The sequence below is a fragment of the Panthera leo genome, chromosome A3 (assembly GCF_018350215.1).
Source record: "Panthera leo isolate Ple1 chromosome A3, P.leo_Ple1_pat1.1, whole genome shotgun sequence".
Taxonomy (NCBI): domain Eukaryota; kingdom Metazoa; phylum Chordata; class Mammalia; order Carnivora; family Felidae; genus Panthera; species Panthera leo.
The window spans coordinates 65,910,431-65,937,148 of NC_056681.1; the positions used below are offsets into that span (position 1 = coordinate 65,910,431).

General features: G+C 48.1%; 1 pseudogene; it reads left to right on the top strand.

Annotated features, from left to right (window-relative positions):
* Positions 1–18,673: 18,673 nt before the first annotated feature.
* Positions 18,674–18,960, top strand: LOC122215018 (annotated as a pseudogene).
* Positions 18,961–26,718: the final 7,758 nt, after the last annotated feature.

The window sequence follows — 26,718 nt, forward strand, 5'->3', positions numbered from 1 at the left end:
TTGGAAAGCCTTGTTAGAATCACAGGAATCAAACTATGACCAGGTTGGTTCGGGATCCACCACATCTATTCATTTGCACAGATCTCTGAGGTGGAGGATGCTGTGGTAGGCTCGGGGATAAGCCCCCCCAAAGATGTGCCTGTCCCAATCCTCAGAACCTGTGAATTCACCTTAACATAGTAAAAGAGGCTCTGGGATGTGATTAAAGGCCTCCCAATGGGGAGATAAGCCTGGACTATTCCACGGGTCCAACGTAATCACAAGGGTTTTGCAAGAGGGAGACAGGAGGGTGAGAGAGAAGGGGATGTGACCTCGGAGAAGTGGAGGTTGGAATGAGCCAAGGAATGCAAGCAGCCTTTAGAAACTAGAAGAAGCACAAAAATGAATTTTCTCTGAGAACCTCCAGAAAGAACATAACTCTGCCAACCCATTTTAGACAGACCTGTAGACCGCCTTAACTGTAAAGAGAATAAATCTGAGTTGCTTTAAGCCACTAAGTGGGTAGTACTGTGTTACAGCAGCAACACGGAACTAATACAGGAGCCAAGACTCCCCGAGCTCTTTCCAGCTCTGCACACGTGTCAGGAGAGCAGCCCCAGGCCATGGGCAAGAGTTGGTTTAACACTGGGCATGAGCAGGACAGTACAGTCAGTCACGTAGGCAAAGAGCCTACCCTCAGGCAACAGGCAGTTCAGAGAAAGCCTCTGAAGCCCCAGGGAGCCCAGGACGGGCCTGTCAGAATCTGATAGGCAAAGGCTATCCCTACCTCTGAGCAGTGCTTGCCTGGGTGAGACTTTGAGAGCAAAGTCCCCTCCTGCTCCCAGGGGACTGGGGAAGGGAGGCTCTAATGCCTGACAGGGCCCAGAGCAAGTCTGCAGTGCTCATTAGTGAAAAGTAGGAGGAGAAAAAAAAAAAACAGGCCACACAGCTCAACCCTCAAATCCCAAACACACACACGCACACATATACACACAAGCAGATGCAGAGCAAAAAAGCAGTTGTCCATAACGGCGACACACACAGTCCCCCCACCCCCAAATAAACAGGCAGCAGCAATGAAAAGGAGCCGACTTTGAACATTAGAGGGTCCAGAGTAGGCACAAAATGGGGTTCCCGGTATGTATGTAACAAAGAGTTCAACTCCCCCATTGCCAATACCCTACCCGCCCCCCTCTCTCTCTCTCTCACACACACACACACACACACACCACACACTGCTAGCACTCCCTCCATCAGCTGCTCCGGCCCCACCAGCCCTGCCCGGAGAGGACTGGCACCTGGCTAAGGCACAGGAGGCCCTCGGGAAAATGCAGCAAACTGAACGAGGGTGGACACAGTTCTGTAATCAGTCAAGGCTGTCATAACCCCTCTTTTTCTGGGGCACAGATCTCAGCCTTGAGACGGACGAAAGAATACGGTTCTGTCTCATCGGGCTCTGTGAGAGATACTCAGTGAAGACACATGAAAAAAAGAGCACCGCCCTGGGACTCGATGTCCGAACACATTATCGTGCCATGTGAGTCTGCAGTGACTCATCATTTCCCGCCCAGCTCGGGGCACCACTCCCATTCATAGTTGCATGCGCCACGTATTTACCTGAAAGTAGGAAAACTCTCCTTTCTCGTTAAACTTCGAATGATAGGTGTTTTTGCTATGGGTCCTCTCTCACACTTATCTTATTTGATCTGGGGTGGAATTGAGGTAAGAGGAGAAGGAAATCAGGGTATCAAAAAGATTTAAGGTCCAGGAATTTGTTATAGCAGACGGAACTGGGAATTTGTGAAAAATACCAAGTGCTGGGGTGCCTGGGTGGCTCAGTGGGTTGAGTGTCTGACTTCGGCTCAGGTCATGATCTCACAGTTCGTGAGTTAGAGCCCTGTGTCGGGCTCCATGCTGACAGCTCAGAGCCTGGAGCCTGCTTCGGATTCTGTGTCTCCCTCTCTCTCTGCCCCTCCCCTGCTCATGGTCTGTCTCTCTCTCTCTCTCTCAAAAATAAATAAACATTTGAAAAAAAAGAAAAAAAGAAAAATACCAAGTGCTAAAAGGCCATTTAGTTCTTTGCCCTGTTGCCAGGTAAATTGGACTTAAATACATCCATTTTCCTTGCAAATCTTCAGAGAAAGACTTAATTAACTCCCTCGAACAGTTAAGTTAGCATCCCATCCTTAGAAGGGGCATGAAATCTCCCTTCTATTCCTCATCCTGTGACTGAAGACTGAAGCTGGTAGTGTCAGATCTGCCCTCTGGGAAAATGAGAACAGCTCATGGTCACTCCCCAAACGTGGTAAAGTTCTCCTAGTTCAAATTCAGAGCAGAAAATCAGAAGGGAGAGAGATGAACGTGGAGAGAGCTGTACAACATAGGAAGAAGGCACAGTCAAGGGGTTGCAAACAGACAACATCCAAGAATATCTCGAACACCTCCAACGTGCCAGGCACTTTGCTAAATGCTTTATGGAGACGATCTTCAAACCCTGGAAGGGTTTACTATCTCCATTTCACAGATAAGGATACTGAGGCTCAGAGAGGTTAAATAACTTACCTGAAATCGTCTTAGATCTCAAGTCTGACTCCTAAACACGTGATCTTCCTACATGACTATGTTCCCTTGATCCTGCCTTGAAGGATTTCACAGCCTTGCTGGCAGGATGAGGTTAACATACATGAAAATGTCGCATACAGACCTTAGTGATGAAGGAAATCAAAGGAGAGTTTCCTGGAACCCAGGGTGATAGGAAGACCTCTCAAAAGAGCAGCCCACAAGAGCAGGTAAGCCCAGGATAGGCAGAAAGGAAGAGAGGGAATTCACACAAACTAAGGTCAGGATGGGAGTGTATACACAGTGTACAGAAGAAAGAGAAGGCTCATTCTGCTCCAGTAAATGGTGTGAAGGGTAAGAGGCCTAGAAAATTGATAGGAGGCCAAATGTTATGGTCTTGAATGTTGGTCTGAGGAATATGAACTTAATCCCTTGGGAAACAGAGAATCCCTGAAGAGTGTAGTGTGAGATAGAAACCTCCCTCAAAAAAAAAAAAAAAAAAAAAAAAAAAGACTGCCTTTCCCCCTCTCTCCTGGGGACCATGTTCTTGCCTTGACCACGTGGAGGACTGCATTCAGCTGTAAAAGAAACTCAACCAAAGTGGCTTAACCATATAGTGACTTATGTTTCTCACATACTAAGAAACCTGCTTCTCACAGGTAAGACAGTCTGCGACTGGTGAAATTGCTCTAGGAAATCAGAGGGGACCCAGGCTGCTCTTTGCTCCACCATGCACTCAGCTTTTATCCTCCTCACCCTATGGCCTTCAGCCCCATGATTACAAAATGGTTGCTGCCGCCCCAAGTACCACATCCACAACTCCAGTTCAGAAAAGAGAGGAAAGAAAAGGGGCAGCTTTTAAAAGCTTTCTGGAAAGACTCACCCAGAGACTTCTGTTTACATCTCATTGGTCAGACTGGGTCATGTGGCTGCTCTTAGCTGCATGTTTTCTGAGATGGGAAGTTTCTTACCTGCGCACCGTTGCAGCCTTGAACAAAATTAGGATTCTGGGGAGGGAGAATTCGTGTGGGGGAGGGAGAGATGGGTATCGAAGGATCAAATAACTATGTCTAGCATACCCTGCTTTCTTAGACCCAGCTTCCACTCCCAGCCCTGCGCCGGTCTTAGTGGGGTTGAGACATGGGTTGGGGGCACAGTTGTGGCCAGTCCGGGCCTGGAGCACTGCAGCACTACTGCCCTAAGGCAGCATTCACACACCACAGCAGGAAGGTCACAGACCTCTCCTCTGGAAGGGCGGCTGGAGCAGCTCTGCCTTCATCTTCCTGACCTCTGCCTGAGGCCCCAAGGCCCTACACATCCAGGACAGCAGCCCTGGCTGGGGCCGGGGCACTAGACGGTACACCCCTCTGTGCTGAGTGCCCTCAGCACAGCTGCAAGATGCAAGTTTGCTCCTAGAGTCCCCCCCCCCCCCAAGTCCCAGATTCCACAGAACTGAGCCCAGTGCCCCCACTCCCCGTCTCGTCCCTCCGGTCAGTCCCCTCACCCCAAGATGCCAAAGACTGAGGGTATGACAGATCCTACGCCTTATAAAGGGTCACTCAGCTTTAGTCCAAACAATCAAACACTAATAGTTAACTTTCAGGCAGGCTTCTGGAGGGAAAGATAGAAGAATCTTTCCTGCTCCCCAGATGGAATCACACAAGTCGCTACCCCAAGCCCAAGGACAAAAGCAGAATCCTGAAGACAGCTGGAATCTGCAGGAGGGAAGAGGGAACAGGCTTGGTTCCAAAGGCCACTTCCTGGCCTCTCTTTTTCTAATCTCACTTGAGCAGGTGACTGCGAGCAAGCTGGTTAAGGTTTCTAGGCTTCATTTGGATGACCTGTAAATTACCGAAACTCTTAGTGAGGGAGAGAAAGGACCAAATCCTAGGGTCTGACTTCAGAATTCTGATTTAACTGAAATGATCTGGGTTCAGTCGCTTCAAAAGTGCCCCCAGTTGATTGCAATGTGCAGCCGTATTGTAAAAGCCAACTCCTGGCTGCTCTACCTGTGATCTGAAGACCTGCAGCTTCAGCATTGCCTGGGGCATCCCAGCCCCAGCTGCCCAGATCCCACTGTTAACTGCTCCATTTGACAATATCCCCAGGGACTCCCAGGGGAAGTATTACTGTAGGTGATGCAATTCAATTCAATTCAACCTGTCCTCTGTTATGAAGATACTGCTCTTGGCCTGGAGGATCTTCCAGAAGGGGATGTGGAGGCAAAATGGGAAGGAGAAAGAGGACAACTGAGCCTGTAGCCCCTAGAAGTGCTGAGGGGGAGGGGGGCAGGCCACCAACATCTGGCACAGCCCAGGGTGGCCTTGTGTCCGCCCCTCCTCCCTCTGTGCCTTTTCATGAGCCCTGGCTCTGGGCTTCTGAGGAATCAAATGATTTATCCCAGCACTCAGGGATTTACCAGAAACTTCCGGAATCCCCCCAGGCCTGTCTCTGCCTCTGTCCCTTTTTTGATCTAGCTTCTACACGTGTAGCTTGGGAAAATCTTGCTAATATGCATTCATTCATTATTTAAAGGTTGCCACTGTTCCTTCAGGAAGGTTAAGCATGATTAAAAGATGGGATTTTTCCACAGGGCACAGCAGCAAAGCTAGGGCTCCCGCATTTTTTCAGCTGTTTTGGCCAAGCCTTGTTGCATAATTTAAAGTCTGTGACTTATTTAGATTTAATTAGCCAAAGGAGCAGCAGCTGAGGCTCACTAGTCAGTATTTATTAAGCGCCCTCAAAGGGTTTGGTAGCTCTTTAGAGCAAAGAGCAGGATCAGCTTTGGACTTGCAAATTACCCACCCTTAAGCAGGAGGGGGTCACAGATAGTGACAGCAGGTAGCACTTTGGTTTCTCAAGGAGAACAAAGGGGTGGCATCAAGGAGCCTATGGTGAAGGGACAAATACTCACATAAGGCCTTTTCCTCAGCGGTGAGTTGGTGGTCTTAGCTGTCACAAGCTGTAGTGACAGGTAAGGATGATGGGGGGAAGAGGGGGAATGGATAATGCAGAGCTATACAAATGGGAGGTGCTAGTGAGAGAGGAGCAGGGAATGTGTCCTGACTGCCACCTGACTTGGAGAGCTAGGGGAAGTGGGGGGGACGGGCTCCTGATTTGTGGGGCCCAGCGTGAAAGGACAATGCCAGGTTCCTTGTTCAAAAGAGCCTGGAAACCAAGTGTACCCTCCACCCCCACGATGGCAGCGGTTCCCAAGCACAGCAGGGATCACAGCCCTGACGGTTAGCCCATGAGGCCAGACCTGGAGGTAGGTGAGGAGACTCTCAGGGTATAGAGGCTATGTCCCAGGCCACCCCATCAGCCAGAGGGAGGGGAGCGGGCTCTGTGCCTTTTGAAAAGGTGCGGGGACCCTGGGAGCAGACTTGGGAGGCTGAGTCTGGTGATCTGTGGGGAGGACAGGACTTCTCCCGGGCCACGTGGACCCCTTGTCCACCCACTGGCTCTAGAAGCAGAGTCTGGGCAGGAGGAAGCTCCAGGCTAGCAGCTGCTAATCACAGGACTCAAGAAACCTCAGGCTCTCCAAGTCTTCCTCCAGGGCATTTCCCCCTCTTGGCCTCCGCCCCCAGCCCCACTCAACTAATCATTTTTCTCTGGACTCAAAAATCCCGAAACAGGAGAAAAACTCCATTTTTTTACCCCTATGAGCCTCACTGTATCAAATGACACAGTCCTTTTCCCTCAAACTTTCCATCAAAGGAGCCATTGTAGGGTACTGGTGCAGAGAGCAGGCATTGGAAGCCAGCCACCAGGAAGCCCTGGAGAAAGTGCTGAGCAAGGCGACCCTGGATGGGGGGGGGAGGGCGGGCAGGGTGTTTCAGGGAGCTACGCTCCACGCCAGGAAGGGCCCCGTGCACGCGGAGGGGGGTGCTCTCAAACACGGAGCAGCTCTTCTCCAATAACCCTGGCCAAGTTGCCAGAGCAGCTAATACCTAATACCTGGGGACTTAACAGTGCTTAACAAAAAAATGAACAATCCACTGAACAAAAGGCTGCAATAGGCAACCTGAGACAAGCTGGGAGAGCTAAAGCATTGTGTGAAGGCGTCTGGAGAGGAGGGCACACACTTAATACCCACTGTGCATTCTGCCCTGTCCGGTGTGCTCTGTGTCTATTTCATCCAAGGCCACTCCCCAGGGAGCACTGTTCCCATCCCCACTCTGCATATGGGAAAACCCACTCAGGGAGGTTCAGGATTTGCCTGAGCTTACTCAGCCAGAAGGTGGCAGAGACCAAGTGTGGCAAGGAGAAGGAGCTAAAAATTGATTTAAAAAGAGCAAATCTAGGGGCGCCTGAGTGGCTCAGTCGGTTAAGCGGCCGACTTCGGTTCAGGTCATGATCTCGCAGTCCATGAGTTCAAGCCCCGCGTCGGGCTCTGTGCTGACAGCTCAGAGCCTGGAGCCTGTTTCAGATTCTGTGTCTCCCTCTCTCTGACCCTCCCCCATTCCTGCTCTGTCTCTCTCTGTCTCAAAAATAAGTAAATGTTAAAAATAAATAAATAAATAAATAATAAAAAGAGCAAATCTATGTCTTGTCCATTTGGGTTTGTGGATGAAGATTCAGAGCTTCTCTGATAACATATATGAAGAATACTGTGTATTTCCAATCATCTTGCGCAGACCCACTGGGTCCCTCCAAATATGTATATCTAGGGGTAGCAGCTTCAAAGCTATTGGCTTAAAAAGCTACCTTTCTGTTCTACCCAGTGTCTCCTTTCCTCCCACCAAAGGCTGTGGAGGGAACTGTCTTTCTTTGAGAGGGGACGAGGATGTAAGTCCTCACTCACTGGCCCACCTGTTCCACACATACCCACCATTTTCTTGGGAGGGGAGTGGGAGATCTGCACTCAAAGCCCTGGAGAGCCTCCTCTGGACCCCACCCAACATCCTCTACTGGATCCCTCAAATCAGGTGAGAGTCTGTAGCTGGCCTGGGAGTCTTCCCTCTTGAATCAGCCATGCCTGGCTCTGTTAAGAACAGGGTACCATAACAGGTGTATAAAAGAAGAGGGAGGTGGTCAGACCCAGAGAGGAATCTTAGGGTTTACTCTCACTGACTTTCACTTCTGGGTGATTTCTCTATCCTCACAAACACAAAGCACCTGCCACAACTCTCCCACCCAGCCCACATCAGAACTTGCCTGAGTAGGTTCCTAGAAAATGATGAGCTTTGACTGGAAGACCCTGGAAACACAGCAAAGTGTAGAAAGCTGATATCAGGCTTCCTTCAGAGGAACTCCATATAACTGCCCTAAGCAAACCACACAGTGCAGAACAATCCTGATTCTCAAAACAAATCAGCTAGGGCAGGAATCAAAACCTGGGATGCCCAGAGGGCCCAGGTGGAGCAGGCAAAACAGGGAAACTGGTCAGATGTGTGGCTAACAGGAAATGATGAGCCAGTGCAACTGAGGCAGCCTCTACTCCCCTCCCCCTACCCCCATTTTCACCATGTAAAGATGCTGGGTCCCTGTCCAGGTCAAGTACAGCCAGGAATCCAGTCTTTTATTTTTTTAATGTAATACCTGCTGATTTTGAACTGTTGGTTTGTTTTTTTGTTTTGTTTTGTTTTGCTTGTCATACTATGGACCTAACAAAAGTCTGTGGGCCAGGCCCACTGGCTCACAATCTCTGAAATTGAGATGTGATTTCCCTTATGATACAGTCTCTGTTTCACTCAGAGACCTGCTGGGGGATTTCTTGAAACAGAAAGCTTTCCTAGTACAAAAATAGAATGTGATTCACTCCAGCAGTGTTTAAGCACAGAAGCAGCAGTAAGGGATCCTTCTCCACAACTGCCTCACCTTGAGGTGTTTCAAGAGACAGATCTCTTAATGCATTCCAAATCCAGTTAGAGTGGCAAAAATCTAATTTCCATACAACTTTTTGAAGGAAGATGGGAATTTGGCTCAAGCCTGGATCAGGATTAAAGCAGGGGCAGGGCAGGGGCCTGGAAGCAGGTAAATGAGACAGGAGAGTGTATTGGGGGTGGAGGGCTAGGCTGGGTACCAGGCTGAGTGATGTAGAAGGAGGCTGGCAAAGGCTCTGTGAGGTTGGTCAGACAGAGTGGTGGGGCCTGGGGACCAGAGCCAGCCAGAGAGGGGACGAGGATGAGGGAGCATCATTAGTTGTCATGGTGACAGAGGAATAAGGAAAGGGGGAGAAAGAGTGAGGGGGATCTGAGAGAAGAGCTATGTTGTACTGCTGCCTACAACCAGCTCTCTCCTCTCCACCCAGGCTCCTTGTCTATGACTCTCCTCTGGTCCCTCCCCCACCTGATTCTGCTCATCACTGGCACAGATAAATTACTATGAAATTACATCCAGGACATTTAGATTCGAAACATGGGGAGGATGGACCAGTATCTACTTACTGTGCCCCTGGGTCTCCAAAAGGCCTCTTGAATTAACAATAGGTTCTCCATTGTCCTGCCATAAAGCCTATAATTCCACCAACAGGGCAAAATTTCTTAGATAAGGATTTGTTCATGTTCAATTACAAACCCTCATTAGGAAGGCTAACATCCTAGATATCAATTTCTAGAATCTCATAAGGAATTAGTCTATCACATGGAGCAGGGGTTTCCACTTCAGCCTAGGCATGTCTACCAGTAGGTTCAGACATATTTGAACATGTATGATAAACTCATGTGGCCGACCCCAGATAGGCCAGTTCATAGGATGGTTTCCAGTGATATCTGCTGTGCATATCCAGCATTTATTTCCCCTTGATTTTCTTTTGGAGCGCTCCCTATTCCCTAAGCTTAGTCCATGAGGTACAGGTGCACTGATTTCCAATCAAGGGTGGGCCTAAGACCCAGACCAGCCAATCAGAGCTTTCCACCTCCTGCTCCAAATGATTAGTTCATGTGTGGACACATGACCCAAGCCTGACCAAGGAGTCTCAAACCTGGGACTTTTGCTAGAGGTCCTGGGAAGATAAGCTCTGAGCGAGTAGACCGTATGTCCAGAGCAGCTGGTGGCCATATTGTTCCATTAGGGGAAAGCCTGCCTGAGAATAAAGACTACAAAGAGAAGAGTAGAGCCAAGAAGAAATAAGAAGACACTGACAGGGAGACAGGTGGGAAGGAGGAGGAGGAGAGAGAATAAAGTGAGTCCTTGTTGGCATGATTTGAGCCCCTAGATCTTCCAAAAATGAGAAACATCCCTAACCTTTTCAGTTGCTTTTAACATTGATTTGAATTGGGTGTCTGTCACTTGGAGCCAAGTGTTTTGAATCATGTAAAGGCTTTCCCGTTTGGTTAAATAAAGGAGGATTGTATGAGTTGGAAATACGGCAACTCTTGCCAGCCTGTCCTGTGGAGAAAGATGTGGAGATGAACCTAAACCAGGGAGTCTAGGAGACGTGGAGAGAGGTGGAATTCTCATGTGCGCAACCTCAGCAGGAAAGGGAGCCATCTCCCCACTTCTTGAGGGAAGACAGCCCTGCTCTGGCACTATGAGGGGTTGAGGGACTGGTGACAGGGCCAGGGGAAATGGCTGCAGAGCCTCACTGTGAGGGGACCTCCTGGGGGAAGCTCCCTCCACCCACCCCCCACCCACCGGGCAAGCATAGGCTGTGCACTACCAACATACAGAGCCCTCACAAGAGGATCCAGGAAAAGACTGTGAAAGGTCTGGAGCAACCCAAATGTCCATCAACTGGTGGGTGGATAACTAAAACATGGGATATCTGTAAAATGGAATATTATCTGGTGACAAAAGGAATAAAGCACTAACACATGGTATGACATGAATGAACCTTGAAAATACTATGCTAAGTGAAAGAAGCCAATCACCAAGGACCACATGTTGTATGATTCCATTTATATGAAATGTCCAGAATAGGCAAATCTATAGGAAGAAAGCAGCTTAGGGTTGGGGGAATAAGGGAATTAGGGTGAGATGCAGGGTCTCTTTTGGGGTGATGAAATGTTCTAAAATTGATTGTGGCGATGGTTACCCAACTCTGAATATACAAAAAACCATTGAATTCTACACTTTAAGTGGGTGAATTGTATGGTATATGAATTATATCTCGAGAAAGCTGTTACCCAAAAAAGGTCTTGAAATTCCTATCCAGTCAGTGTATGGCGGGAGTGAGAGTGGGGAGGGGGGCAGCCTCCAGAAGGCCCAGGACACATCTTGCAGCTGCTGCTACCTGGGGAGTCAGTTCTTCCCTTAGACCCAAAGTGCTCTGGGCTGGCACCTTAAGAAGGCTCCACTCTGGCTCATCCTTCCCCATGGGGTAAGGAGCCTGTGGGGTCGAGTGGACATATCCACCACACTCACACCTTATACCTAGACCATAAACTGGGTATACAGGACCCAGAAATTCCTTGCCCAAAAGGCCCCAAACCTTTTTTTAGATCCTGCAGTCCTGTGCCCCAGGTCCATCTTCCCAGGGTAGACTGAATTGGGGGTAAGCATACAAGGGGTATGATTAGAATGTGGATACATAGGCTGGAATGCCCATATCAGGCCCCTCAAATGGTGAGACAAGCTAGGAGTGAGAAGAGAAGTGGCACAGGCCATGGGCCATGAGTAGGGGGTTGGGGGTCCTGTTCCAGTATGGTGATCTGAGGAGTCCGAGAATTCTCAACTCAAACTTGATCTTCCAGGTCAGTATGAAGACATATTTTTCAAGATAAGAGTTTTGAACATTTAACAATTGTTGGCTTGCTTTATTGTTGTAAGATATTTAAATATATAGTTTGTGTACCTGCATTTGTCCTCTGGCACTGGACCCCACAATAGAAAGATCTGGCCTGCTGGGAGATGCTACGTTTAAGGGGAAAAAAATCTTTTAGAGCTTTTCTTTCGCATGAATCCTGGTGTGGGGTATTCCCAGACTGCATTTATCAATTTGGGAGACACAGTTGATAGATCCCTTGCTCCAGGCTGAAGAGAAAGCTGACGTGTGGCTGCCTACAACCTGGAAATTTAAAGTTGCCTCTCAACGTCTTTCACCTGAGCTTATGGCTCAGGCCCTTAGTAAGGTGCGGTCAGAAGCTGGGGAGGCTCTGTGAGCCATACTGAGGACTCCCGTGTCCATCTGGCTCTCTTTCTTTTTTTGTTTTTGTTCTTGATTTTTAAGATATGATGTAATAGGGTTCCAGCAAGGAATAATAGCAGAAGCTCACGAGAAACATCAGAAGGCAGGGCTGGGGCAGGCCAGAGAGTATTCATTCATCTTTTTTCTATATCTTTCTGATGGCTGAAAACCCTGGGGGATCCTATGTGAATGCCCTTGAGGTTGGACCTGCAAAGATATATGGTTTCTGTCCTCCAAGAAGAGGCCACCTGGTTGAGGAAATAACACTGACACTAAAATCACTAAAACAATATCAAAATACCAACAATATAATTTAGGGTGTGACACGAAGTGTTCTCAAGACTAGGGATCATCTTGTCCAGAGTTTCTCCTGGCCACTGTTGACATTTTGAGCCAGATAATTCTTCGCTTGCTGGGGGGGGGGGGGGGGGGGGGTCAGAGGTAGGGAGCTGTCCAGCCCATTGTAGGTTATTTAACAACATCACTGGCCTCTACCCACTAGATGCCAGTAACAGGCTCCCCATTTTAGTTGTGACAGCAATAAATGTCTTCAGACCTCACCAAACATCCCCTGGGGGGGGGGGGGGAGGGTCAAAATTGTCCCCAGTTGAGAACTGCTGCTCTAATGTAAATCCCGGCCCATCGTCTCCCGTAGGATTAACTTCAGTCTATAGACTGAAGACATCACAGGAAGCCAGAGGAGGGGGAGATGCGAGTGGGCCAGAGGAGCTTGGTTCTTGGAGGAGGAAGTGGCATCTGAACTGGGTCACAAAGGAATGGGGAGGATTTGGCTAATCTACCTAGAAGGACAGAGCTCCAGGTAGGGGAAACAGTGTGCTCAGAGGCAAGAGCGTACCCCACATGGCCATGCAGGTGTGTGTGCAATGCCCAAAGTGCCCAGCTGAGGGGACAAGTGGGAGGTGAAATGCAGCCCACCCTCCCCCAGCCAAGCCAGGCCCCTGGGCACCGGGCTGTGTCAGCCCAGAGGAAAGGGAGCCTTTTCCTAGTACAAAGGTATCTTGTGTTCCCCACCTCATAGGCTCATGATGCTGGATCTGTCCAGAGGGGGCCCTTTTTCTAATGACACACAAGCGCCACAGAGGCCAGCCAAGGCCCTGCAAACGAGCATGCCTTGGGATGGAGAGGAGAGGCAAGCCAGTGAAGTAGCCCCCACTCCATCAGGGGCTCTAGTTTTCTCTGGCCCTGGTTGGCCACTGCACTTCTCCACTCTGGTCTGTGGGGACCCCGCCCTGCCCTGTGGGGGCCCTGCATGGAAGAATGACCAGAAGTTCTTTCAAGAGCTCAAAGTAGGCTGAACCCAAAGGAGAAGGAAAGCTCTGAGAGAAGAGACTGGACCTGGAGTCAGACCGCAGCCAGTGTGTGGGTTGGGATCACTGCCGCTGCCACCCCTCGGTGGAAAGGCCCTGCAGTTAGGCAACCACCCCTCAGGGAGGAACCTCTGCCCACAAGTACCTCCCCTCCTGCAAAGAGACATTCAGAACCTCCAGAAACCCCTTGCCCCATCACTTCCCTTTCTCTGCCCATCCAGCCAGCAGTGGGCCAGTAGAAACCAGGGTACAGTGCTCTTGGAGGTACATGAAGATGGTCACAGGGCACATATTTTGGCGTGGGTCATTGTAAGAGCCTCACAGGGTGAGCCTTCAGCTTCCACACACTCCTCTCCCTCGGGTGTGCTGCCTGGGCGCACGGAGGTCACTGAGGTCACGGTCCAGGGATGCTGCTGGTTCCCCTCCCACTTCCCATTTCATGATCACCCTTCTGCCACTTCTCAAAAGAAAGGCATTCTTCTCACCCATCCCAAATGTTACCATGGCGCACTGACTTGGGGAAAAAATGGATGGTGCAAGGAAGCTACAATCTGAATCCTGGTATCCATGTTGAGGAAAGGAATGACTAATGACTAGGTAAATCAACAAAGAGCTTCCAATTCTCTGCTTTCATTCAAAGTGAAGGAGAATCTCTTCTCATTGTCAGCTGATAGATTTTTAATGACCCACCCACATGATCTTTGACATATAACTCAAAAGGAATTTATAAAATTGATTGATATTGCTGTAACAAAACTCCTTATATTCCTTTGTACTTATGTGAAAAGGTTTCTGAGGTCAGCACTTGCATCTATACACACACACACACACACACACACACACACACACACACAAATAGAATTACTGCTGAACCCTGACTTCATCTAGCAATGAGTAATATTCATCCATGGATATATGAACTAATTGGGGCAGGAAAAAAAGCTTCATCTCTTTAAGAAATGTATTTCCAATTAAGCTTTTTTTATGCTTCCTTAGAATCTATTAAAATTCCTAATAGCATTTGTTTTGATTAATTGTTCACTAGTTGTCATGGTACAAACCCAGATAGAATATTCTCTAATATTTAGAATCTATGGTCACAGGAAATTTAAAAAATTAATTCATTTTATATACATAGTTTTAGGAGAGAAGTATGATAAGGTGATACATAAAAGTCATTCAATCATAAAAATATAGGAGGATAAAATTCTGGAGGGGAAGTAGAATGAAAATACAAACTCAAAGAAAAAAAGAAAGATGACATATGACATTTTTCCCTACTGTTAAGAACTTCACAAATTCTTTTAAAGGGATGGTGGTGGATATTCAGTCACTATAGTATTTCATTTGGAGATATTTTTCAGAGTTCTAAGACAGTTTTATTTTTTAGTGCACACACCGGAGAGCACACCTTATGTAACTATACCATGAAAAAAAAAATTGAATGTTTGCTCCCACAAATGTGCAAGAGGTGGTACCTAGATTTTCACAATCCTTTTAGGAGTCTGCCAGAAAAACCTTTAGAGCCCCCACGGGCCCCCAAGCGTGGCTCTTGCTGGCAAAGAATGGGTGCCTAGAATGAATGAAAACCAACAAGTTTGAATATGCTCCTAAATCCTGGGGTACTTGAGGGCACCCTCAAAGCTGGGGGGCTCTCTCCCTGGTGCTCGGTTAGTGGGAAATGGACCAAGGACATCTCCCTTCATCCAATGAATACTTCCCTCCTGTCTTTTTTGTTTTGTTTTGTTTTTAAGCGTTCCTCTAAAATCTCAGTCTCTCCACTACAGATGTCCTGTCAGCTCGGTGAGAGCTCTCTCCTGGTTTGCCCCCGCTGCCTCCACCGCTCCTTTCCTCCAGGAGCCCGGAACCCCCAGAGCTGCCCCCCAGAACCCACGCCCACGCTGGCTGGGCACCCTGGGCGCGCGCGTGCCACCGGCTGCTTGCTCCAGGTCTCCGTGACTCTGGGCTCGTCCTCACTCCTAGCTCCGCCGTGAGTTTTCTCATCTGGGTCTCCACTAACATGGGGATAATAAGAACTAAGCGAGATGAAAAGTCTACCTCCCCTGCCACCGAGACTTGCCTGCACCCAGAACTGGGCATCCAGTTGCTTTCAGCTAATCGTGGGGTGACAGCTTGTCACTGACCAACGATTACAGAAGGGCTTCCTAGCGTGCCTCTTCTTCGCGCCCAGGGAACCAAGGAGGGTTCCCAAATCCCCCAGGGCTCGTTTAGGTAACCCGCCAAGTAGGGGTGACGACAACGCCCTCCCCTTCCCGCCACCGGTGGGCGCGGGGAGCTATGAGGTCATGCTCAGGTCACGTGACCGCCGCCGTTTCTATCTCTTCGGTACTCTTACCAGGACCTTCGGGGCGTGTGACTTTCAAACGGGTTATCTCTCCCTCCTCCCTCTCGCTAGCGCTGGCCCCTTTCACACCAAGGGACCGTGTCAAAAGTCTAGGATGAATGGTACGGCTTCAAATGCTAGGATTTAAGGACTGGGGAAGAAATAAAGGAGGGGAGTAGGAAAAAAAGAATCCAAGACTGCACTTCTTGCTGCTGCAGTTTGAAAACCAGGCTTAAGCTCTGTTCTTTAAAAATCTTTTCTGCCAAAGCAATTTGACATAGGTAGTAAAGAGATGTTTAAAAATCATCGTATCTTAACCCATTAATTCCAGTTCTAGGATGCTTGTCTAAGGAAATAATCTAAATTGGGCAAAGGTTTAGGTACACAAAAATCGCTGACTTGTTATAGAAACTAAAAAATGTGTATGATGAACTTGAATAGAGTATAAAAGAATAATAATCAGGCAGGTGTTTAAAATGGTGATTTTCAAGAATTTTTCATGACATGGAAAATGCACGAAAAAAATGACCATAAGGAATATTTGTTGCACGTACACGTGCCAGATGTTCCTGCCAAATGATTTGTATAGATAGATTCTTACAACCATAGGAGACAGATTCTATTATTATCTTTCTTCTAAAAACTGTCCTCCAGGAGGAACTTATGTAAGGTTGACTAGCAAATAAAGTGTGAGACTTGAGGCTTAGAGTTTATCCAAAGGGCTAAGTGGCAGAAACAGGATTTGAACTCAGGGAATCTGACCCCAGGGTCCAGCCTCTTAACTCCCATGCTCTTAACTACCTTCCACAGTAGTAAGAAATCAGGATGAAACACTGCACATGCACCAATAGACCACACATGTACACACATGTGCTCCCTCACCCCCACAAGCTATGCATAGAAAAATAATGGAAGGACAGACTCCACATTTTCACAATGCTATCTCTCGGTGGTACAATTACCTGCGATTTAAATTTCTTTATACTACTCTGGATCTTTAGATTTTTCTACAATGTGTATATTAATTTGACAAGTAGACAAAATGTTACATACAGATTGATTCCACTAAAAAGCCGTGTGCTAATTGCAGCATCATTTATTATAATGAAAACTCAAGGTAACTCAAATGTCAATTACTATTTGAATAGATACAATCAATTATAAAACATATTAGGTGCAATAATTTGCATGCATTGAGGGTGAAGTTTACACAGACCAAATGATTCCACATGGGAGGTGCAAAATGGTAGGCATATCATGCATAATTATTTGAAATATCATTGTGAAATCTGAAAATAAAAAAAATCACTGTATCAGGATGGTAAAATTATATATGATTTATAGAACGTTTTTGACTTCCATAATGTTTTTCTATTTCTTGTATAATAAAATTTTCAGGGGCACCTGGGTGGCTCAGTCGGTTGAGTGTCTGACTTCGGCTCAGGTCATGATCTCACGTTTGTGAGTTTGAGCCCCACATCGGGCTCTGTGCTGACAGCTCAGAGCCTGGAGCCTGCTTAGGATTCTGTCTCCCTCTCTCTCTGCCCCTCCCCTGCTCATGCGCTCTCTCTCTCTCTCTCTCTCTCTCTCTCTGTCAAAATGAAATAAACATTAAAAAAAAAGTAAATTAAAAAATTTTCATTGGGTTAAGGCTCATTTATCAAAATTAGCATGGATCACATGGGCATCTCTTTTGCCTTTCTGTTTTATTGCATTTCATTGCCAAAACACCCCAATGAGAATAGGCATTTCCTCCCTTTCTACTGTTAGGAAAATTAAGGCATAGAGAAGGTGAGTTACTCTGCTAACCTAGCAAATGAATAGAACTAGAACCCAGGCCTGTAATCTCCCTCCTGAGGGCTCTGGCCTATAAACAACACGGATTCTTTTGTGTAAGGACTGCATAGTGTTGCCTAGAGAATAGAATCCACTATTATTAAGACCCCAAACTGAGATCCAAATCTGGATTCTCTCCAATGGGTGAGAGCCTGGAGGCAGGAAACATGCCCTGTTGATGTTCTGTGCATCCAGAGTGGGGCTGCCTAGGGCCTAAGGCTTTCTCCCACCACTGTCCAAACCCCTGCACCCCTCCACCCACACCCAGCCAGCCTTGTCCCCATATGCAGACTCCTTGGAAACATGCCTTGCCCTTGGCTGGATAGAGGCCAGCAGATTTGTAGTTTAACCTTCCCCATCCCCTGTAGGGTATAGCCCTGCTCATGGCCCCCATAAGAGGGGCAAGGACCCCAGAGGCTAGCATGTGTTGAACCAGGTAGGCACGAGAAGGAAGCCTGGAAAGAGAGATCAAAGGACGTCAAGAGTCAGCAATAGTGGGTGAGGCCAGCAGTGGGAAGTTGGGAGTTTCAGGGGTCCCAGGGAACTTGGTCATCAGGCCGTCATTCTTCACTTAACAGATGGAGATATGACCTGCCAGGATTACACAATTATCAGAGAGAGTAGGGGTGAGTCCAATCCAAAGCCCAAGGGAATCAGTGGAAGACCAGTCTATGATTCTGCAGAGCCAGGCTTCATTCATTTAAGATATGCCCAGTGTCATACATACTTGCTTAGCAGATCTTTCTTTTCTTATGGGGCCAGAGCCAGTACCCTATCCCCAATTCCATCCCACTGGGGGTCAGTAACCCTCATGGCTCAAGGTGAGAAAAATCTGGGAAGTCACAGGGGTGGGGGCGGCTCCCTCTCCAGGAAAACAAACCCAACCTCCAAAATACATGAAACAAACCAATGGACTGAGAGTCCAGGGGTGTGTCCAAGTCCAAGAATTCCAGAGCCCAGTGAGGAAAGTTTCTAGAAGGCAGGAGGAGTCAGGAAGAGGCAGGGTTTGAGTGGTCCAGAAAGACATGCTGTAAAGAGCCAAGAGAAAACTGTATGATTCCATAGGTATACTAAGGGCGCAAAGTGCTAAGAAGTGGAGCTAAGCCCAGGATGAGCAGTTCCGATGGCAGGGAAGTGTCCTTAATAAGGAAAAAAGCAGATGGGAGATTGGATAGATGATTTGTACAAACAGTGCATGTAAGTTCCGACTACTCAACACAAAGGTGACATTAAAGGTACTTTCTGTAAGTCATTGACCCCGAATGCTATAGGGCACCCAGGGAAGTGTTGCCCAGAAAGAGACCTGTCCATCTGTCTGAGCTGGCTGATGACTGGATATTTGCTTTCCTATTTCTACGGGGTCCATGCGGTTTCTTTTGAGCAAAGAAGGAGAGGCAAGTGCCGTTCCAGGGATCTAACAGAGAAGCTGGTGCATCTTACACCGTCAAATGAGCTCATGTCCTGCTTCTGCTGCTTCTGGAGCTGTTTGTGTGCTCCTTTGCCGCAAACCTGGTACCTGTTCTGTGAAACAGCAGCAGAGGACGTGCCAGCCTCCCCATGGCTGAGGAAAAGCCCAAGGAAGGCGTCACGACTGAGAGCAACCATCACATTTGAAGGCAGCGGGCAGGATGGTACTGTGGTGCTCTATAGGATTAAGAGGCATACGGCACTTAGTACACCAATGAAAGCCTAACGTCAATGACACACAAGGTTTGTCAATGAGGCAGCTCAGATTACAATTTGACAGGCAACCAATCAGTGAAACGGACAGACCTTCGCACTTGGAAATGGGGGATGGAAATACAACTGATGTGTCCCAGCAGCAGACAGGAGGTGTCTACTAAAAAGGGAAACTGCCACTTTACTCCAGAACTCTGTCCCTCCAGACCAAGAAGACATTCTCAATTAAAAACTGCAATTTGGATCCACCACATCCTGACTCCTACAGTATAGTTTTCTCTATTCTTCCATTTTCCCCTCTCCATTCCTCTATTGTACATAAAGTGTGCACGTACAAGAGCATATTGCGTGTTTAAAAATTTTTTAACGTTTATTTATTTTTTCAATGTTCATTTATTTTTGAGAGAGGGACAGAGTGCAAGCAGGGGAGGGGCAGAGAGAGAGGGAGACACAGGATTCGAAGCAGCTTGAACTCACTAACCACAAAATCATGACCTGAGCCAACGTCGGACGCTTAACCGACTGAGCCACTTAGGTGGCTCAAGCATATTATGTTTTTTTTTTTAACTAAATGACCAGTGGTATGTTGTGATTAACATCAAATGGAGATAAGATGGGGAAAAATACTGATTCTATGAAAATAGCCCCCTTTTCCATGCTCATTCAGCTCTTGCCTTTACATCCTAGGAAGTTATTTTGTTCTCATTGTTTAACAACGTAAGAATTCTTTGATTGGAGAATTTTGATGTTTTTCATTTGTCATTGTAAAACCAAGGCAACTTTGTAATTTTCTAAATTTCATAAATTATAATTGTTTATAATTTTTTTGCACGTAGCCATTACATGTGGGGCAACCCATCTTTAAGTAGGGATAAATTATTCTAAAAGAAATAAATCCTGGGTAGTTCCCCTTCAAGTGTCTTGAGGTGTAAATAAGCTTCTTGTTTAAAAAAAAAAATGAGGTTGTGTGTCTTCCATGCTTGCGAGCCCTGAATGACTACCCATTGTACTTAGAATAAGCCCAAATTCCTTACATGCCACCCACGAGACCCAGTATGATGGGACACTGACCCTTCTCTCTTGCCATCACTCACTTAGTAAAGCCCCACTGACCTCCTCTCTGCTCCTCAAACCGGGAGAGCTGTATGTGGCTGGTGCCTTATACTTGTAGCTCCCTCTGCTCCTAATGTCCTTCCCTTTTGCCCATCCTCCCCGTAAGCATGGGAATGGCTGACTGCTTCCCCTGCTCTAGGTACCCAGGGCCCTACCTGAGCAGGGGTCACTGAAGGCCTCACTGTCCAAAACCCTTGACTTCTTTATGGCACTTAGATCACCCCGAAAGCACCAGCTGTCTGCTTGTTTGGGGTCCCCTCCCTAGCCCTGACCCCTCCCACTGGTGGCCAGGCCACCCACATTAGAATGTTGCTTTGTGAAAGCTGGGCATTAACTGCAAGGGACGCGCTGCCTGGCACAGCGCCTGACATTTGGTACCATTCAGTAAATATCTGTGGAATGGATGGATGGATGAATGAATGAATGAATGAATATGATGTCTGCTTATTTGAATTCAATTGACTGAAAGAAAACCCAGGACTCAAATGCCAAACGGGGAAAAATGAGAATCTTTAAATACTCACTTTCGTTTGCCTTTTGCAGTTGAGCACCAACGCGTCATGCTTCTACTTTTTCCTCTCTTCCCTCCTCCCTCCCCCCTTCCCCTTCTTGCTTCCACGGAGGTCCACTAACACCTGCCATGTGCCAGGTCTGGGCTAAGTGCTGTGTGATGGTCCCCGCTTCCCCCCACTCTGATCCCCAACATGCCTCCCCAGGCCTCCAGTCTTTCCCTGGGTCCCCCTCAAGTTACATCCCTTGTGCAGTCACCCACAGGTACCCCTTCTCTGTGGGCCTTCACTGTGACTGAGCCCTGAGGTCAGGACACCCTGGGAAGGAGAAATGAAAGATCCTCCAAGGAACCAGCCATGGCCATGTGTTGGCTAACATGTTTGTCTGGAGTCAATGTTCTGGACGATCTATACAGCAAGTTTTTCATAAAATGAATGACAACAACCTTGTCTTTTCAGGTGTCTTCTTTGCAGTCCCAGGAGTCTTATCAGCTGATTATGACTCTGGACTGCTTCCTTGCTTCCTCTAAGCTTCAGATTCAAAGGAGCATTTGGCTCTCTCAATCCCTTCGAGTTCTAAATCTTCTGTAAGCACCAGGACACGAATCCATTCAGGCTTGGTAGCAGCCAGGATGAGTCAAACCCTCTGTGGGCTCATCTCCCAGTGACAAAACATCATTCCAGGGTGTGGGGGAGGGTGTGGTGAGCTGGGCCGAGGGTCTGCCAGGACTCTCTCTTGGAGCTGGGACCCCTTTGGCTGTGCCTGCAGTGAGAAGCCTTCCAGTGCAAGGGATGCTGTCCTTCAGAAAAGGCCACTGGATGAGCTGTGGGATTGTATGGGAAAGCATGGGGTGCTCTGACAGCAAAGGTTTATCATGCTTTGGAATCGAGTTTAGGAAGGTGGGGTGGGAGGAAAAACTCGATCCTTTCCCAGTGCCATCAATAACGGGCATGATTTCAGAGATGAGGTAATGGACTGAGAGGGCACAGGGAAGGATACAGAGGAGTGCAGAGGAAGGGGGCAAAGCCCTAAGCAATTTCCCCCAGAGAACTCAGCAAAGGGCTGCACCTGCTCCCCAGAGGCATGGGGAGTTGTGGTTGGCCCAGAATAGATCTGATGACCCACTTCTGGGGGTCTTGGGACCCCAGAAAGAGGAAGCCCTGCAACATTTTCTTTTTTAAGTTTATTTATTTATGTTGAAAGACAGAGAGAGAGAGAAAGAGAGAGAAAGAGCAGGGGAGGGGGAGAAAAAGAGGGGGAGAGAGGGGGAGAATCCCAGGCAGGCTCCACATTGTCAGTGTGGAGCCCGATGGGGGGCTCGATCTCATGAATTGTGAGATCATACATAACCTGAGCCAAAACCAAGAGTAGGATGCTTAACTGACTGAGCCACCCAGGCACCCCCCCTGCAGCACTTTGTAATCTGCTGGTCTGCTTTCCTGGTCTCCTCTGAGGTTCTAGCACACGCTCAAACATCCCCTCCATTTCTGCCTTTGCAGGTAACTCAAAATTGGAAAATTAAATCTATGTTCTCCTTCCACCAAACTACCCCTGCCAACAGGATTCCTGGGTCCCTGGGGCAGAGGCCTCAGGGAGGGGCAGGGCCTGGCTATGGTGGGTGTTCAGACCCCCCCAGCTGCCCCCCAGCAGGGAATGAGCCTGCAGAGGCAGCCTCCCCATAAGCACAGCCTCTGTCTGCATCAGCGGCAAACAGTTTCCCTAGCACCTCGGGAGGAAGTGTTAATGAGGAGAACGGTGGGGAAGGGTTGCGCCTGCCTGTGGTTGTAACAGTTTGCTCCTTTTGGCTCAAAGGGACTGAGGAGCTTACACACGTCTTCTTGAGGGTAGGACAGTTACCACTAATAAAGAATGTGTGTACATTTATACCGGCCAACTAACCAAAAGTGCCAAGTGCACGCATTTCTAAAGCAAAGACTCCTGCACGAGCACAGCTGTCAGAATGCAGCTCAACCCACAGGTCAAGGCCAGTGTTGAAGGCTAAGGTTTGCCTCTCCCATGGCTGAGGTCCCTGGGGAGGACCCAGCCCCTCCACAGCCCCTACCTTTGCACTCAGGTCCAAAGCAAAGTTTCTCCCATCTGGGAGGGAAGGGATGCAATAAACCCACAGGTTTGTCCAGAAGGTAACCAAGCCCGACTGAAGTGAGGCAGGGGACTGTCCTACTTGAGCTCGGGCTCCGCCCACCTGCAGCCTCCCAGGGGAGGAGGAGGGCACAGTACAGAAGGATGTTCTTGTCAAGCACGGGTCCTGGATTACAGTCCTGGCACTCTTCCCCTGGCCCCCATCTCACACACTTGCCTCTTTCTATGGCACAATCTATGGGTTGAAGAGGAGAAAGACTCTGAAGGCCTCCATCCAGAAACCAGAGCCAGGTGGGGAAAGAGTATAACAACCCCAAAGTCTGTTCAGAATCTACTACAACCACACCCAAGGTCAGCAGTAACTAACAAGGGAGCAGGAAACGGGAAGAAAAAAGAATCAAGATGCTGCCCCTGCCCATAAGGAGCTATGTCTAAAAAGATGGGCTGGGGCACCTGGGTGGCTCAGTCGGTTGAGCGTCCGACTTCGGCTCAGGTCATGATCTCACAGCTCGTGAGTTCGAGCACCATGTCAGGCTCTGTGCTGACAGCTCGGAGCCCTGGAGCCTGCTTCAGATTCTGTGCCTCCCTCTCTCTCTGCCCCAACCCACTCGCATTCTATCTCTGTCTCTCTCAAAAATAAACATTAAAAAAAATTTAAAAAAATAAAAATAAAAAGATGGGCTGAGTAGAAAAAGCAGCTAAGAGTAAATAAAGGTGGTGCATGAAAGGTCCTCATCAGGAACTGTATAGTGCTTGCAGCCAGGGACGGTGAGGGAGCAGTGCTCCTTAGACACCGGGGTTTTTGTTCCACTGAGGGGACGTTATGAGGGAGGAGACTGGAGCCCAAAGGTTGACAGGCTGAGGAGGAGAAGTTTGGGGAGAAAGAGAAAGTATCTGGCAGCCTCGGAAGACAGAAAGGTTTGGGAAAACATAGATATTTTAAGTGTGACAAACTCCTCAACTTAACTTTGCACAAAACCTTCATAAAATCCACCTGTCAGTTGTTTTGGAGATGAATTAATGTCAGGAGCCCCACTGATGGATTGAAGGTGGCTCAGATGGCCAGAGCTGGGGTGGGCAAAGGGGGTTCAGACACTCCTGGATTACAGAAGATAGTGGGGTCTGGGTTTCCAGGAGGGGAGGCGGCTAAGGGCTTGGGCAACAGGGAAGGGAATGCTTTGCCAGGCCTGCCTGGCATGACGGCTATGGCAGGAGGGGGAGGGCTCTGAGGAGAAGAACATTCTTATAAGAAAAAGCTGTAAGATGATGCAAAGCTACCAGAACGCCTCAAGCCTGAACCAGTGAAAGAGTCTTCTGGCAGACAGAGTGAGGGGCAGAGGGCGGTGGTAAGACGTAAGTCACTAATTCTAGTCTCTTCCAGCCTGTATATCAGTGAATGTGACCTATCTCACAAAAGAGCTGCGTAGGTTATTTATCATCTCTCACTTGGACTGGTAAATAACCCCAACAGGGCTCCTGCCTCCAGCCTCTCCATCCCTCCAATGTATTTTCCACACATAGTGACGCTAGCATAATCTTTTAAAAGTCCAGCTCTCACGATTTCACTCCTGTTTAAAGTCCTTCACGGGGCACCTGGGTCAGTTAAGCATCCGACTTCGGCTCTGATCATGATCTCACGGTTCCTGAGTTGGAGCCCCGTGTCAGCCTCTGTGCTGACAGCTCAGAGCCTGGAGCCTGTTTCAGATTCTGTGTCTCCCTCTCTCTCTGTCCCTCCCCCACTCACGCTCTGTCTCCCTCTGTCTCAAAAATAAACATTAAAAAAAATTAAAGTCCTTCAATGACCGCTCATCACCCAGCCACCAGAATTAACCTAACTCCTGAGCAACGCACACAGCACCTCATAATCAGGCTCTGTGCCTCTTTCCAGCTTCATCGTGGTCACTTTGCCCTCATCCCTCAAACTTCACCACACTGAACTACACACAGTTCCTCTAACACAATTTGCTCTTTCACACCTCAGGGCCTTTGCATATGCTTCCCTCCCACCCTTTGCTTGAAATGCTTACTTCGGCTCAACTGGCAGCACCCCAGAAGCCTTCTGTGACCCTCTCTTCCCATTACCATATTCTCACAGTACCTCTAATACAACTCTCAGCTGGCACTCGCACACTGTATTCTTCACAGTCAGCACCTAGCACAGGGCCTAACTCATTGCTGGTGTTCACAAAATGTTCGATAAATGACTGAACTCACAACTCAAAAAGACCCACACAGAAGACACCCTTGGCAGAGTCTCTCTCGCTGACACCCCCTTTCCTCTGAGAACTGCCCCAGGTGTCACGTGGACCAAAGGTGGACATTTGACCTAAACTGGGCCAAACAGATCCCCTCTCAGGAAAGTGGAATTGGCTCCAAGAGAAGTAAGTTTGTTTCTGGAACTACAACATGCAAACTTTAGAATGTAAATTTTCTGAGGCATGTCCACCCCACCGTTCAAATCGTGCAGTAGGGAAAGTCACTCCCACAAGAAAGAAAACAAAACAGCCAGCTAGAGGATTTCGGATGGCTTTCAGGTTCCCAGGTCCAGCCCTCTCCTGAGACCGTAAGACATTCCTATCCCCAGGCTCCGTGAGACACCCCTGTTTCCTAATAATGTCTGCAACTTTGTGTTTGAGATTCCAAACATTTCTGTTCCTGACCACATAAGCCGAATTCTGTCCTTGGCAGAGCTGCTTGGGGCTTCTTTTCTTCAAAAAAATTTTATGTTAATACATAAACCACACTTGGGCATAGATTAGACTGTAAATCAATAAACCTGTGCAGAACTAGCAACATAATTTACAGGGCCCAATGCAAAATGAAAATACCCTTTGTTCAAAAAGTACAATTAAAGGTCCTAAAATACAAAGTTTTTCTTCTGTAGTCTCTCTTTTGACTTGTCATGGTATTTATTTGCTATTTAATGGCTAAGTAAACAAATATTAACATTTTACTTTTTTAATGTTTACTTATTTTGAGAGAAAGAGACAGAGAGACAGAGAGAGAGAGACAGAGCATGAGGGTGGGGTAGGGCAGAGAGAGAGACACATAGAATCTGAAGCCAGCTCCAGGCTCCGAGCTGTCAGCACAGAGCCTGACTCAGGGCTTGAACTCACAGACATGAGATCATGACCTGAGCCGAAGTCAGAAATCCAACAGACCAAGTGAGCCACCCAGGCGCCCCAATAAATATTAACATTTTAAATCATTAACATGAATTTTATCATTTATCTTTATATTGCATAATATGTGTATGCAGAATCACCAACAAATACAATCTGTGTTTCTTGGTTTCTCCTGGAAGATATGTCAAGCCGGCCAAAGAGCTGAGCCTAAGTCTCCCGCAGGCACTGAGCTGTGTGATGGAGAATTCCATCAGATACTGGAAGACTTTCCGGGGCAAGTGCAGCCCCCTCAAAGCTCCTGAAGTTCCCAATCTGAGACTCTGGCCCAGCAAGCTTGACAGCTGCTGGGTCCATCTTCCCATCAGCCCCCAGATCCATGTGCTATGTCCTGGCTGGAGTCAGGGAGGTTAAGCCAGACATCTCCTATTACAGTGGACTGGCCAACCCAACCCACAGCAGACAGGTGAATCCCAGGGTCTTTAAACCTCCACACCTGGATGTGCTTAGCATCTGGTGGGCAAGAGACTCACCCTCACCAACTCACTTGCTGAATGTGCCATGGATCTGCCATTCTGGGGCAGAAATGGCAACCATCATGCCCACCTCTAAGATTTTACAGAACATGCACACACTGTTGACCCTCCCTGCATGCACACCGGCCCACACCAGCCCTCATCAAAGGCAGAAAGCAGCACTGTTCACTGGGTGAGGGAGGGGGAGGCTGGGTCTCAGGGCACCAGCAAGCTGGGAAGTGAGTGGTCAAGAACCCATCCAGGGAGGAGGGTAGGCTTCAGTAGCCGGTACCAGGCATGAGCCAAGGCTCCAAGCCCCTGGCACGGGCTCCGAAGACCCATCAGGTTTCACTTGCAATACACACCTTCAAAGATACAACTAAGAATTTCAAGGCCTTGGCTACAGAGCACTAAACCCTGAGTGCCGGGCTCTTCTGCTCATGGAACCATGTGTAACTATGCTGCTCATACACCCTGTACACACAAGAAAGCTCTCTAAATCCCATTAAATTACAGAAGCACAGAAAGCTGAAGGAAAAGAAGGAAAACACACTTCAGATAA